Below are 13,302 nucleotides of genomic sequence, written 5' to 3'. Positions count from 1 at the left end.
CAAGCTTAAGCAATTTCACAGTGAGCTTAGGTTGTGAAGCCAGCGTAGTTCAGTCAATATCCAATGTTACTTATGCATACTCAAATCTGGAAATATTTGCTGATGCTGCATAAAGGATTAGAGGTCTGCTCCTGATTGTGTGCAGTTGTTCAGGATTTTATGCTAAGTGCAACAGATATCCAAAATTGGTCATCTGATCTCGAAAACTTTTCGATCAGAGTGCCCACAGCATTTTCACAAAGGTGTCGAGTTACCTCACATTAGGACGTATTTTACTTGAATTAGGCACTGACTCTTTCTTAAGGAGACCCCATCTGTCTTGGACTTCAGGCTCTTGTGATTTTAAATGAGCTGTTACAAAGGCAGAGAAAAAATAACGAAGCCCAAATCCATCTGCACCGCCCCTCCCCTGCAGCCGACGGAGCCAGTTGTTAAAGCAAACAAGCACTTTTTAAAAGGTGTAAGGAAATAACAAAGAATTCAGCCAACTTGCTTACTTCCATTACTTGGAGAGATCTGAATTATATCACCTACAGAACCATGAAACAAAGAGTTATTGTCATGCAGTGTTCACACGTAGGGGAAATAAATACAGAATGATTGGGGCAGGGAGACAAAAAAATTATTTTTCATATACAAAAGTTTGTGTCTATGAAAAACGTATGTATAATGAGCTAATTTTTGTAGAGGAGTTTCTCATTACTTTTTACAAAAATCTGAATTCTAGATTCAGAAGCATTATTTTTGTCAAAACAATGTGGGAATATCATGGTCTTTAAAAGATTTCAGTTAAACAGAAACATCTATTAAGGCAACAACATGAGCTGATAGGCCACTCAGCAGGGAAACAAACCATTATTTATAAATCAACATAAAAAACAGTCAGATTAAACTTCACCAAATTAGACACACAGACAAATGAGTACATTTTTGGAGTAAGTGGTGTGGATTTGCTCACAACAATCATCGTACAATTGAAGAAAAATTTTTTAAAAAGAACGTTTTTCTGAGCAGGCCACACCAGTCCAACTGTGATGTAGAGCAGTGGCAGCATCACGTTGTGTGGCAGATTTGCTGTAGGAGGAACGGGTGCATTACCCAGCATGCATGGAAAGAAGATTATGTGAAAATACAGAAGTAACAACTCAAGACATCAGGCAGTTAAAGCTTGGAAACAAGCAAGTCTTCTAAATAGACAATGACCCTCAGCGTGCAGCTGTTCTACTAAATGCAAAGAAAATAAGAAAGTATATTGAAAACTTCAGAAAGAAATGTTCTCATTAATATGGCATTTTGCAAATACACTGGAGGCTCGGTATTTGTGGGAGTTAGGGACCACAGGTACCTGTGAATAACTCCTCATTTTCAATTTTAGTCCAGTTACATATCAGAAAAAGGTTGGAACAGAAGGACAACACCTGCCTTGGTTCTACTGGAGGATTTTATTAGCCCACATTGTGAGTCAATTTTCTTGTACATGCCTTGCAAAACAACTGCAGCAATTCATGCATTCTATTTTGAAGGGCACCTAATATGCTTTGTTTAGAACAAACCATATTATGGGCTGTGCAAGACATGTTTATTAAATTAATTTTTAAATAAAATCATTGTCAGATATTGAGATTTCACCTGCTCAGTTCTGCCTCTCTTGAGCTCCTTTCAGATTGAGCTGATAGGTTTATGCAAATAAATTGCTGCTGGCCTCTGAACTCCAACTCAATGTTTACACTATCACTTGATACACATGGCTGCAAACAGATGCGTGGCTGTACAGTGGTGCATCTTTGACCCCGAGTCACACCCAGAAGCAGAAGTAGAGCTTCCTGCACAACCATCAAGGATGCAAAAGCAACAGTTCCTGAATCAACAACAGAACACTGGTAAAACCAGTCTGCATGTGGTGCCAGCAGTAAAGATGACAAAGTCACATTCACAAACATTCACAAGACACACACTTAGACACACAGAGTTTCTCCCAGATCTGTCAAGTGTCCAGTCGATTGATTGGACGCTTGAGAGTGTAACCTACCTTGATTCTTCAAAATAAAAGCCTGCAGAGTTATCAGGTAACTCACATATTCTTAATCAAAGTGAATTCACAAAGCTGTTACATTTCTAACAGGTGCATTTTTCCAGTCTGGGGATTACTGATGACCAGGGACCTGACCGTTCCTTTCAGCTGCCATGTTCTTCTCGTCTCTTCCCTGACTTTTGCTTTTAAGAACAGTTGAAACCACCCTTGTAAACTTGCTGTTTTCATGCAAACATTGCTTCTCACTTACTGACATCAAATCAGATGGTTTCAGACCACGAGGCAAAAAGGTTAAATGTTTTGCAGTTGCGTAATGTAGAAATCGGGTCTCAGCTCTAGCCTATCTAATGTAAATCCTTGCACATGCCGGTGGTTCTGAAAACTTTGTTTCTGTCTTTAGAATATGTGCAATGACAACATTACATTTTGAAGTTGAAGAACATTATTTTTGTTCATGTGTTCCATTTACCAATAAAAGAAAAAACTTTTTCTGGGGTCCAGGTTCTAATTTGCATCTTTTCCCCTGCTACTGGTGCGAGCCAAACAGTGTAAACATGGAGTTCACGACACCTGCCTTGCTTTTTCAGACAGCTTCAAAACTTTAGCAAATCAAGAAGGAAATGTGAAGAACTGTACATTCAGATCAAAACTACAATTAATAATATATCTGCACCAGTAGACACAATACGTTCACCAAGCAGCTGTGGTCACCCTGACCCAGCAAAGTTCCCTGTTTACTCAGACCAGCTGTCTAAACACAGCATTGCTCAGTCAGGTGTGAACGTAAAGCACCTGTCGATGGAGTTGCTGACCGGGAAAAGCTGAGATGATTTGCATTTTTTGTTTCTAAGCTTGATCTCTAACCTTTTTTTTTTGAAGCTACAGATAATCTTAGGTCCAAGCAAGGACACATGCCAAAGGTGTCAGAAGGACTGGCCAGCTGTGGGATGGATGGGGTTGGTCAGGAATTCATAGCCCTGGTTGGACACGCCAAAACCAAATGTAAGAAGTGAATTTTATTTCAGTATTTGAAATTCAGGTCAAATAACAAAAAATGTCAAGGTAGGCTTAAAAACCCCCTACAATGGCCTGTAAGTTAATATTTGCAATTATTTAAATATAAAGACTAATCGGATTTCATACATAAGAAAGTCAATGGCTCAAATCCCATTCCCGAGTGGTTTTGGTTGAACTTTGCATTTTCTCCAAGTGCATGTATGGCCTCTCTGGGTACTCTGACTTTTTCCCACAGACCAGAAACATAAATGTGAAGGTAATTAGTCTCTTTAAATTGGAGTGTGTATGCGTGTGGGCGTGCGTGTGTGTGGGTGGATGCGTGTTCTGACCATTGTAGATAGGGTGTGAACCCCAAAACCTACCATAAGGTAAAAACATTTGGCTCCCTGCTTTTCGACCTCTATAATAACAGAAGTCATTTGTAGGTTTATTTGTTTCATGCGTCACATACTTTTACCCATTTTCAGTTCATCTGGAAGGAGTGGCCAGTTTTATGACTCCTGCATAGTTAATTTGAAGGGATTAACCCGATGGCAACTTTTAGCACATCCATGTAGTTTAACCTGTCATCGTCTTGCTTATGTTGGAGTGTGACACACATAAATGTGCACAAACCTCCCTATTTAAGGAAAATGAGGAAGTCGTTTGTCAGGTGAACATTTTTGAGTGTCGCCCACCAAGGTTGAGTATGACAGAGAACATGGAGGAAAACTTCCAGCTCTCTTTTGGTGCCTGTCAGGATCCACAAAGTCTGGCATCTAGCTGTAGAACTGTGTGTTTTTCTTTCCATGTGCTAACCTTAATCGAGGTGTGGGATTGTGCAGCTCTGGTAGTAAAATGGGACACCATTTTGTGTGTGCTTTAGGGAAAAATAATCTGGGAAAAAAAAGCTGGATGTCAGTTTAAATTGTGGAAATGGGTCTTTGTTTAATGTTTTTTTTGTTTTATCTTTGTTCTTTGAAGACCAAGTTTCTTTCTTTCATGTCAGTCACTTGCATTCGATGATAAAGCATTAAATTAAATGCTTTATCATTTTGACATCCACAGTTGGCCACCTCTCTGATTAGGGCCTTAAGCAAAATATATGATATTTTGTTTTGTTCTATCGCAAACAAATAGAAATAAAACACACGGAGGTTTGTAATTATAATGTCATAATATGTTAAAAGATTAGGGTAATGAATCATTTTTACCAATTTGTTAAATAATTGTCATGTAAGTCAATCTAACCCACAGCTAAAAAAAAAAAAAATAATAATAACAAAGTGCACATTTTGAACACAGCACTGATTATTTTGACAGTACCACCAGTCTTCCTCTTTTTTTCCACCCATGTTGCGAGCTTGGCTTTTTCAGGATTAATATCCTTTTCAAGTTTAATGAGATAAGAGACCCAGGGGAGATTTCTGCCTGCTGTGCTCAAAGCTTTCAGCTTAAACAGTTGCTTTATCTCAGCCACTGATTGACTTGACTGAAAGGCGATACTGAGGAAACACAGTGACTCTAAGTCACTGAGGGACAAGTCCCATTGAAGGGGCTCTGCATCCCCAGAATCGCTTCTTTAGTATCTATAACCTGACTTTTTTATGTGTCTTCCTCCTGCACACTGTCCAATAGAAGAGCCAATAAAACTCGAGTCTGACACTCTGCAGCTAGTTGGACTGGATGTGTGTGTAACTGTTGCTCCACTGCAACATAAGGCAAAATGACACCCCGAGGGCTCGTTATTTGTTTTTCTTGCTTTAAGTTCACATTGAAAGAGCCTTTCGAGCTCCAGCTAAGATCTTCTGAAATGTTGCAATTAGTGGTTTATGACTGCGGACCACTGAGGTTAGTCCTATGGCAAAACGAGGCAGAAACTTTGGAAGCAGTCATCAGGGAAACACAAAGAGGCAGCAGTAATGACTCAAGCGAGACACCTTGTAACCTTAGTATTTAATAACCAAACAAAACTAAAACAAATAATAGCCTCTGAATAACAATTTTTAACAAAACATTAAACAAATATGCTTGTAATCCGTATTGATCTAAGAGTGGTGATAAAACACAAGCCCAAGGAAAATTGCAATACTGCAATATTTCTAAAAGAAAACTTTAAAATCAACTCATTATCACTTTATAGTGAGAAAATAAAAATGAGAGGCCACTGAAAAGGCCCTCGGGAGCCATCTTTGCTAAAAGGGGATCACTGTCTGTTGTACTACATGCTGTATCACGGGATAATCCCAGAGGAAAACATCTGTGTGGGGATCAGGACATGTGGTGGGGCAACTGAGTAGCAGGTCAGAGCGGCTTGGAAAAGCAAAAAAAAATCTTGAGGTCATGTTTCCTCTTCTGCACTTTCCAAATAACCTCTTCATTCAATTACAGTGCAAAAGTACAACACCACTATTTACACCCTTTCAACCTATTTAAGCTTTAATTAACTTAGGAGAGGGTTTTATGTTATAGACAAAACACAATACTGCATAGTTATGAAGTCAACAGAGAATAATATGCTCTTTTACACATGTTTTCATAAACAAAAGTGTAGAAAGTGTGACGTGCATTTTTGTTTGTCACTGCACACGATGAAGGTTTAGCAAATCATAACCACAGGATTATAATAATCGCTTACATGAAAATCTAATGTGTGGCAGAAAAACCCCAAAAAAACTAGCACTGACATCCAGCTGACCTCAATATCTATACTGTGAAATATGGTGGTGGCAGAATCATCCTGTGTGGATTCCTTTCTTCAGATTTAATGAGGAGATGTGAATTATATCCTTTTATCCAATCTGTTTCACAAACACTGCAACACTGCTATGTGTCGCTCAATCAAATAAAATATCAGAAACATATGTGGAAGCTTGTGGTTGCAATGTGAAAACTTGGAAAAGTTCAAGAACATTTATTGCCTTTGTACAGCATCGTCCACTGAACTGAGAATATACTACATGTCGAAACATGAAATCAACTGCTCTGATTTAAATATAGACTGTGTCTTGTTGAAGATGTTTATGAACATGCATGGTCGTGATTATTTATGAGGCTGGTGTGATGCACTTTTTCTTATATCTGAGGTATTGAAAAGTTTTAGAAGTCAGCAGGGTCAGAAAGAGGCCTGGAGAGTTACAGTATAATTCACAGAACTCATAATAATCAGTGAGCTGCACAGTTTCATGTTGTGTGACTGGTTTGGGTCCAGGCCAGGGTGTGAAACAGCTCTGTGACACATCCGTGGTGCGACATCACGGGTTTAGTGGAACAGCACAGCGTAGGCATGCTGTTGCCTGAACATGACACAAACCACTAATGCAGTGTAAGAATTTCTTACCCAACCAGATGGGAATTTATTTTTTTTTGTGCCCACGCTGGTGCTGAACATCGTGACCAGGCATTTCTCTGGACAAGGTGGGAAATCACCATTTTACACAGAGGGATCATGTGATTTAAATGCACAGGATGCCACAAATTGTATTAACGGCATTGCCCCCACTCTTGTTTTGAAGTTCAGCTGGCAGTGCCACCTCATATGTCCTGGTGTTAATCTGCCATGAACAAGCACGCATTAAGCCAAGAGTGCAGCAGAAGTGAGTGAGAAACAGGTGGCTCACAGACTTTCTCTCATTCTTATTTCGAAAGCTGGTTTCCGCAAGTTGGACAGCTTGCGATGCTTCTTCTTTCTTTTTAACACTGTTGCATACATTGATTCAAGTTGCATGCAAAACTGCTAAAGCAAGTATCTGTACTCAAAATTATTTTTAAATCTAAAAAAAGCAACAGCACCTGTTTTCCTGTCTTTCTTCTAAACCAGCTTCAACTATGGAACTGCGATTGAGATATTGCCATGGCTACTACAAAACTAATAACTAATAAACTAATTTTGTAGCGTGATTCATTTAAAAGCACCAAAACTAAATTGATAAGGAGATAGCTGAACATAAACCAAAGTTTGTTAAAGGCTGAGGATGTTCTACTAGAGATGCAGGCACAGAGGCAAACACAACCAATAAAAGGTTTCCCACAGTAGAAACAGGATGGAGAAAGCTTTCTAAAACGGGCACAGAGGTTGGTGTGTTGTGGGCTGTTTAAAATTTATGTGATTGAGTGTAGTAAATTAGAAAAGGGCAGAAGTGGGTAGAGTTCCCACAAATTGTAATCAAGGCAGAGTAGCGCCACTTCACCATATTTTACTCAAGTATAAAAAAGTAACTGTGTGAGAAATTACTCAAGGAACAGCAAGACCAAAAATCTTCATTTTTTTTGATGTTACCAAAATAAATAGCAGAATGTAAAAACTCCTTTGCTGTCACAGTGCATGTGATGTCAACATTTTATCCCCCCTAAGGTTTACTGTTTTTTTTTTTTTTTTGTTCAGCTTTTTACAATCTGGACTATGTCTTCTAATACGAGAAAAGAGCTCAGTGAAAACAAGACATTTACTCCAAATTCAGTTTGGTTGCGTGTGCGTGTGTGTGGGGGGGTGCGCGCGTGGGTGTGTGTGGGGGTGCGGGCATGTGTGGGCATGTGCAGGCATGTGTATGTGTGTGTTTTTGGCATGAGTTGGGGCTCCAGGGTGTGATAGATAGTTAGTAGAAAAAGAGAATAGCTGGCACATATTTCAATGCCCTTCAAGAAGATGTTATTTGGTTGATTTTAGTAAAGCTTACCTTTCCCATCTTTATCTTAAACTAGCTTCATATTTCACTGGTGCATCCAGCCTTTAAAGGTTTAAAATGATTTTGATTTGTCTTCTTAATGTGTTTTTGCTAAAACTGTGAGAAATGTTTATGTTTCCAGTTCTCCAGCTCATTTTTTAACTCCACCCATTCCAAATATGCATTAGCATATTAAAGGTATTGAAATTAGTTCATTCACCAATTCATTACAATAGTTGTCTCAAGGCACGTAAAGGGACAAACAGGATCCATTAATATCCAACTGAATATTTAATCTAATCCATGGGACAATTCAACCCATTCAGCACAATTTATTTGGGCAAAATTCAATTCAAAGCAGGTTTTCTACTCAGAAAAATCAGCTGAACGAAACACTAAAATGGATTTTAAAAACTTATGATTTTTTATTTTTTTATTTTTTTATTTTTTTTGCAAGTTTATTTTCTATTTTGTTTGTTTCTAGTGGATTGGGGAAATGCCAAAGTTGATTTAAATCCTTTTACATTGTAATGCATAGTGTGCTCTGTGAAGAAAGAAGAATTAAAATGCTCACTTCCAAGACACGTCTCTTGCAGCCTTGCGGTGAAGCTACAAAAGAGGAAGTTGAAGCAAGACGTCTTTGGGCTGCACTGACTGCTGTAACTCTTTATAAGAGAAAGATGCTTGACAACATTTCATCATCTCGACACGTCAGCACGTAGATTGATAAATAACATGTGCAGTGCAGCAAAGATAAAAGGAGAACATAAATATAGTCATCCATAAATTACTCCATCTATGCATAAAAGAGTGCCCTTTGTGAATCTTCAAAAGGGTTGACTCTCTTATCATACATATCTTGGCTGCAGCAGAGAGCGTAATCTCATAGGTTTTCAGACTCTCTGTTTTAAGTTGGTGACATTGGATGCCATTGTTCCTATATGATCTGTTAAATGTCCTTTTCCTTTGACGTAGGATAAAGATCGGAGTCTTATTTAACTTATTTTGATTGGTTGTTGAATGAAATTAATCTTGTCTAATCATCAGAAAGAAAGAAATTAACGATGACTACCGAAACAATTGGCCATGCACTCCCGTCCTCCAACCTGATTTTTCTATAGGTGTCATTTTTATGTGGCGCAACTTGAATTTTTTCCTCTAATAGACTTGGTCAGGTGTCAGTCAATGTTTCCCAGATCCAAGTCTCGGAGCAAAGCTTGGATTAAGATGAGAGAGCATGGAGAGAAAGAAGGAGGTCTGCTTTCCATAAAAGTTCTGGTATCCTGTGAGGCAGCTTCACTTCATGATCATAAATCGTCTGGCTGGAAACTGAGGGTTCCGTCATAACCCGACATAACAAAGAAATTTCAAATCAAGAGAAGAGCTGGCGTTCCTCGTGACAGCTTGACATCAAAAGAAAAGGCTTTCAGAATTCCCAGGGTTTCTGTTCAGTTTCTTGGAGGCTTTGCGATCAGAAAAGGCAACCACAGAATGCTTGAAGGTCAACAACAGTTGAGTTGGTCCAAAAAGAAAAGCTTTCAGGTTTACCCTTGAGATGAGCGTTGGTGCTAAAAGGGCATATATCATAGTATTCTAGACCCAGAAAAACTCAAAATCTTGAAAGCAGGAATTTTATTTTTTTAAACACACCATAATCTCTATGTCTTTTGACGTTCCAAATAATTTCAAACCATGTTCCTAGAACAAAAGAGACTTTAGAGATACTAAACTATAAGGGCAATGTCATACATGGATGATGATGTAGTGTCTGTATTTGCACCATTTGGAAATTATTTATGGTAATCACAGAACGGATTGTTGTCTTGACAGAAATATGTCTCTTGAATGGGAATATGATGAACAGATGTGTGGCTGCTTGTTGAAAAAAGGAAATTGAATGCAATGTTGCCAGACCTTCTATGCAAGAAATGTGGGTGAACTCCATGGAAATGAGCAGAGAGAAAACATTTCCTCTCAACTGATTTTAAAACAATTTTTATCTTGGATTTATGAGAAAAAACACCCAATCTGAAGGATTGACCTTGTATTCTTCATTGAGTTATCATCAAATAAACTTTCACTTTACAAACTCGAATCTGCAGGAGAGTCTGCTATTGCTATGTATGTATTAGGTAGACATTCTAGAGTCCACATAATCCCATTGTATGTATATAAAATAATCACATTGTATGTGGATATTGTACAGTTTGTGATTCCAGATTTATTTTCACCATCTTTTCCAACTTTTGGCTAGGGTAATAAAATTACCCGAGTTTGTATTCCAGTTTTGGATTCAACTCAAAAGAATAATAAAAAAACATTGTTTTATTTTGACACATAGCCCTTTCAACACAATGATGTTAAAATTAAGATGTAGTATTCCACTTAAATACTTAAATATTTTATCATTTTTTTCATGATTCAGATGGAATCTTAAGAATGGGTCTTTTTCTTAAACTGGGAAATTGTCCAAGTTTTACAAAGCCTTTTGCACTGAAAGAGCAGTGATGGAGAGACTGCCTTGGTAGCTGCAGCTTCTCGTCTACTCTTTAACTTTAATTCATGCAATGTATTTGCAAACTCTATGGATAAACGCGACTAAAACATCACTGATTTCAATCATGAAAAAAATAATTATGATTAAAATTTTTATCTAGTACTCAGCAGTCTTACTTTCTTTTTAACATATTTCTCAATTGCAGACATAAAAATTAGTGTAACTGTTGAAGAAGGAAAAAAAAAATTCTCATTAGAAATTATGATCCCTGCATTTAAAAGTAATGTTTGTGATTTTGGGGTATTTGCCACAGTGTGACAGACCGAACTCCATCTCTGGACCAGGGGCGGTGCAGCACTGAGGTTCCTGGCCCTCTCCTTGCTTGTGCTGAGTCCAGTTCCAGTCCATGCGTGTAATGCTGTTTGTAATGAGAAATCTAAACAGAGAACAGCAGTGAGGCATGACAGGAATGTGTTTCCATTGGCTGGGGATCCGTGCAAAAAAACAGAAGAAAGAAGAATAATACGAAGAGGCAGAGATGAGACCAGAAGGAGAACTCACTTGGGCCAAAGCGGAAGACTAATGTTATTGTACATTTGCTGTCACTCTGCCAGTCCTCCCTCACCAATTGGACCTTGGTCTTCCTACCAGCTTTCCCCCCCTCCAATACTCCCCCTCTCTCCCACAGCTTCTCCATACTCTGTTTGCTCAGGTGGACAGCGACACAGTTTAGAGGGAGCTCCAGTCACCCCCGCCTCCTCCTCCTGGCTGTGTCATCAGCTCTGAGTCTGAAGTCGGATCTCCAACCAGGTTCCCCCAGGGTGGGAGTGAGCAGGAAGTTGAGCGACAAACACCAGGAGGTAAAAGACAAACAAAGAGCACGGAGCACAAATGCAAAGAAATGAGCAGAATAAATAAGATTAAAAGAGGGCGAACAGAAGATGACGGCAAGATGAAGGAAAATGCAGACCACCCATTTTGAAAATTAGAGAGTGGTTGTGGTCTTTTGGTTTATGGTCCACGAAGGATGTCTTGAAACAGCTCTGTTTGTAGTTTATTTTATCATGCCACACCGTCTCAGGGCTTTCTGTCAGGAATCTCATTCTGCAAAGACTAATTACAGAGTAAACACTGCATTAAAGTGTGTAGGCCTCTCCACTTCACTATTTACCTTTTCTTCCAAACAACTCCGACATCCTTTCATGGATTGATTTTCTTCACAGAAACCTCCTCGGCTGATGTTTATTTGTTTTGAAACTGGCATGCACTTCATGCTGAAAAATATGGATCCTGGCTTTAAGGAGAAAAACAAAGATTGGTTTGAAAGACAGAAGGTTTGGTCCCACCTGCACATTGCAAATCGTATTTCAATCCACAGCCGAGAAAAACCAGGTCTCCAAAAGAATGTGCAGAAAAAAAAAGAAAGAAAAGAAAAAAGAAGCAAACAATGACAATGGTTTAAAAAGTAAGCATTGAAAAACACTCCACAGATGCTCTAGGTTATAAAGCCAGGGACTTTTTCAAAAATTGCTGCAAAAACAGTCTCAGGGGAGACAACTGGGTGAAAAACTAGAATCAGTTCTCCCATAAAAGAGACATCCAGGAAACTCCGGTTCATTAGCACATGCACTGGTGCTGAGGAGTGGTCACCCAGTGTCAGTCACCTGCATGGCCGAGTCAAGGAACCTAATTGTTACCACATGGCCCCAAAGGCCCGGAAGAGAATAGTTTTTAAGGCCAAACAAGAGTTATGGCCTCCCAGATCTTTTAGCATATAAAATAAACAAGAGAACTGCTACTGCAGGCACGTTTATGTGAAATGTGTTACTGTTTGCATCCTCTATATGCTTTGAGTTTGTAACACAGAGCCAGTATGTTGCAGGACATAGTTGGGATATTATGAATAATCAAAATTCATAAATTTCAGAATTTTTCTTATAGTTCATCAATGTACTTGCATGCATGTTTTCACAAGAATTGTAAATATTTGACAGGTAGTTTATGTGGATGTTACAATGCTATATGTACATAAAGATTTTTGTTTATGCTGGTCGAATTGGTGGCCAAAGAGCTTTATTTAAAAAGTCTGACCGAACAACTTGATCAGATCTTATTCTGTTGATTTTATGAATAAATGAGCGTAGAGAATTTTGGGTCTCTGAAATACGGGAGGATATATATATATATATATACATTGGAATTCTACAATAAACCTTAGATGCACTGATTCAGACTTTTGTGTAATAAATGAGATCATGAGATAATATGACAACTACACTTACAATATTTCTCTTATAGCTTTAATTTTGCAAGTGGCACAGACAGGAAACACAGGTGGCAATATGTGAGAGAGGATTGAAGAACCTGGTATTCCACGGTGCCTGACTGGAACCAGGTCTCAGGAACCTTGTTCTTCTGGTGAAAACATGTGACACTGGTTCAAAATCACTTTCGGGACCTGGAACAGGCTCAGTGAAAAAGCCTAATGTGTGTTTTTCCTTGGAGAGAGGAGATCCAACATAGGTCCAGAATGAATAACACAGAGAAACAGTGTTGAATGCCACAAAAGGATTCACTGTTTTTTGCAATTAAGACCACAATAGCATGATAAATGTTTAAAAACTTAATTACATTGTCTAGTCAAACCAGGAGTGAATTATGTGAAACTGTCCTTAGAACAGTTTTACAATTAGACAAATCTTTACTCTGACTGGATAAGAATTGAGATCTCATTTTTCACAAAAATCTAGCAAATCAGATTTATTGTCTTGTGTTCAGCATCCAAATAATGAGACAGTGTACTAAATGTTTCAGTGGGCTGAAGACATGATGCATTCGCAAAAATCATCTCTGCAGGTTTCCGTGTTATTTCAGCAGCTGTTAATAATATGCTTTCTATAATATAGTCAGCTACCTTGATAGCAAGACATTGTTAAAAGTCCTTTGGTGTTCCTCGGTTTTCTCTTTAAAAAGATTAGACTAGGGAGTCTGCGTTTTGTTTAATTCTTGTGCTGACACCTGAGGAGTGTTGACACTCAGGCCGGGGCTGGTGTGCCCGGCAGCTGCCTGGGAGGTGTAATAGGTTGTCTTACAGAGCACAGACAGGAAATGAA

Source organism: Gambusia affinis, linkage group LG05 (genome assembly GCF_019740435.1).
Source record: "Gambusia affinis linkage group LG05, SWU_Gaff_1.0, whole genome shotgun sequence".
NCBI lineage: Eukaryota > Metazoa > Chordata > Actinopteri > Cyprinodontiformes > Poeciliidae > Gambusia > Gambusia affinis.
This window is presented reverse-complemented; position numbering follows the sequence as displayed.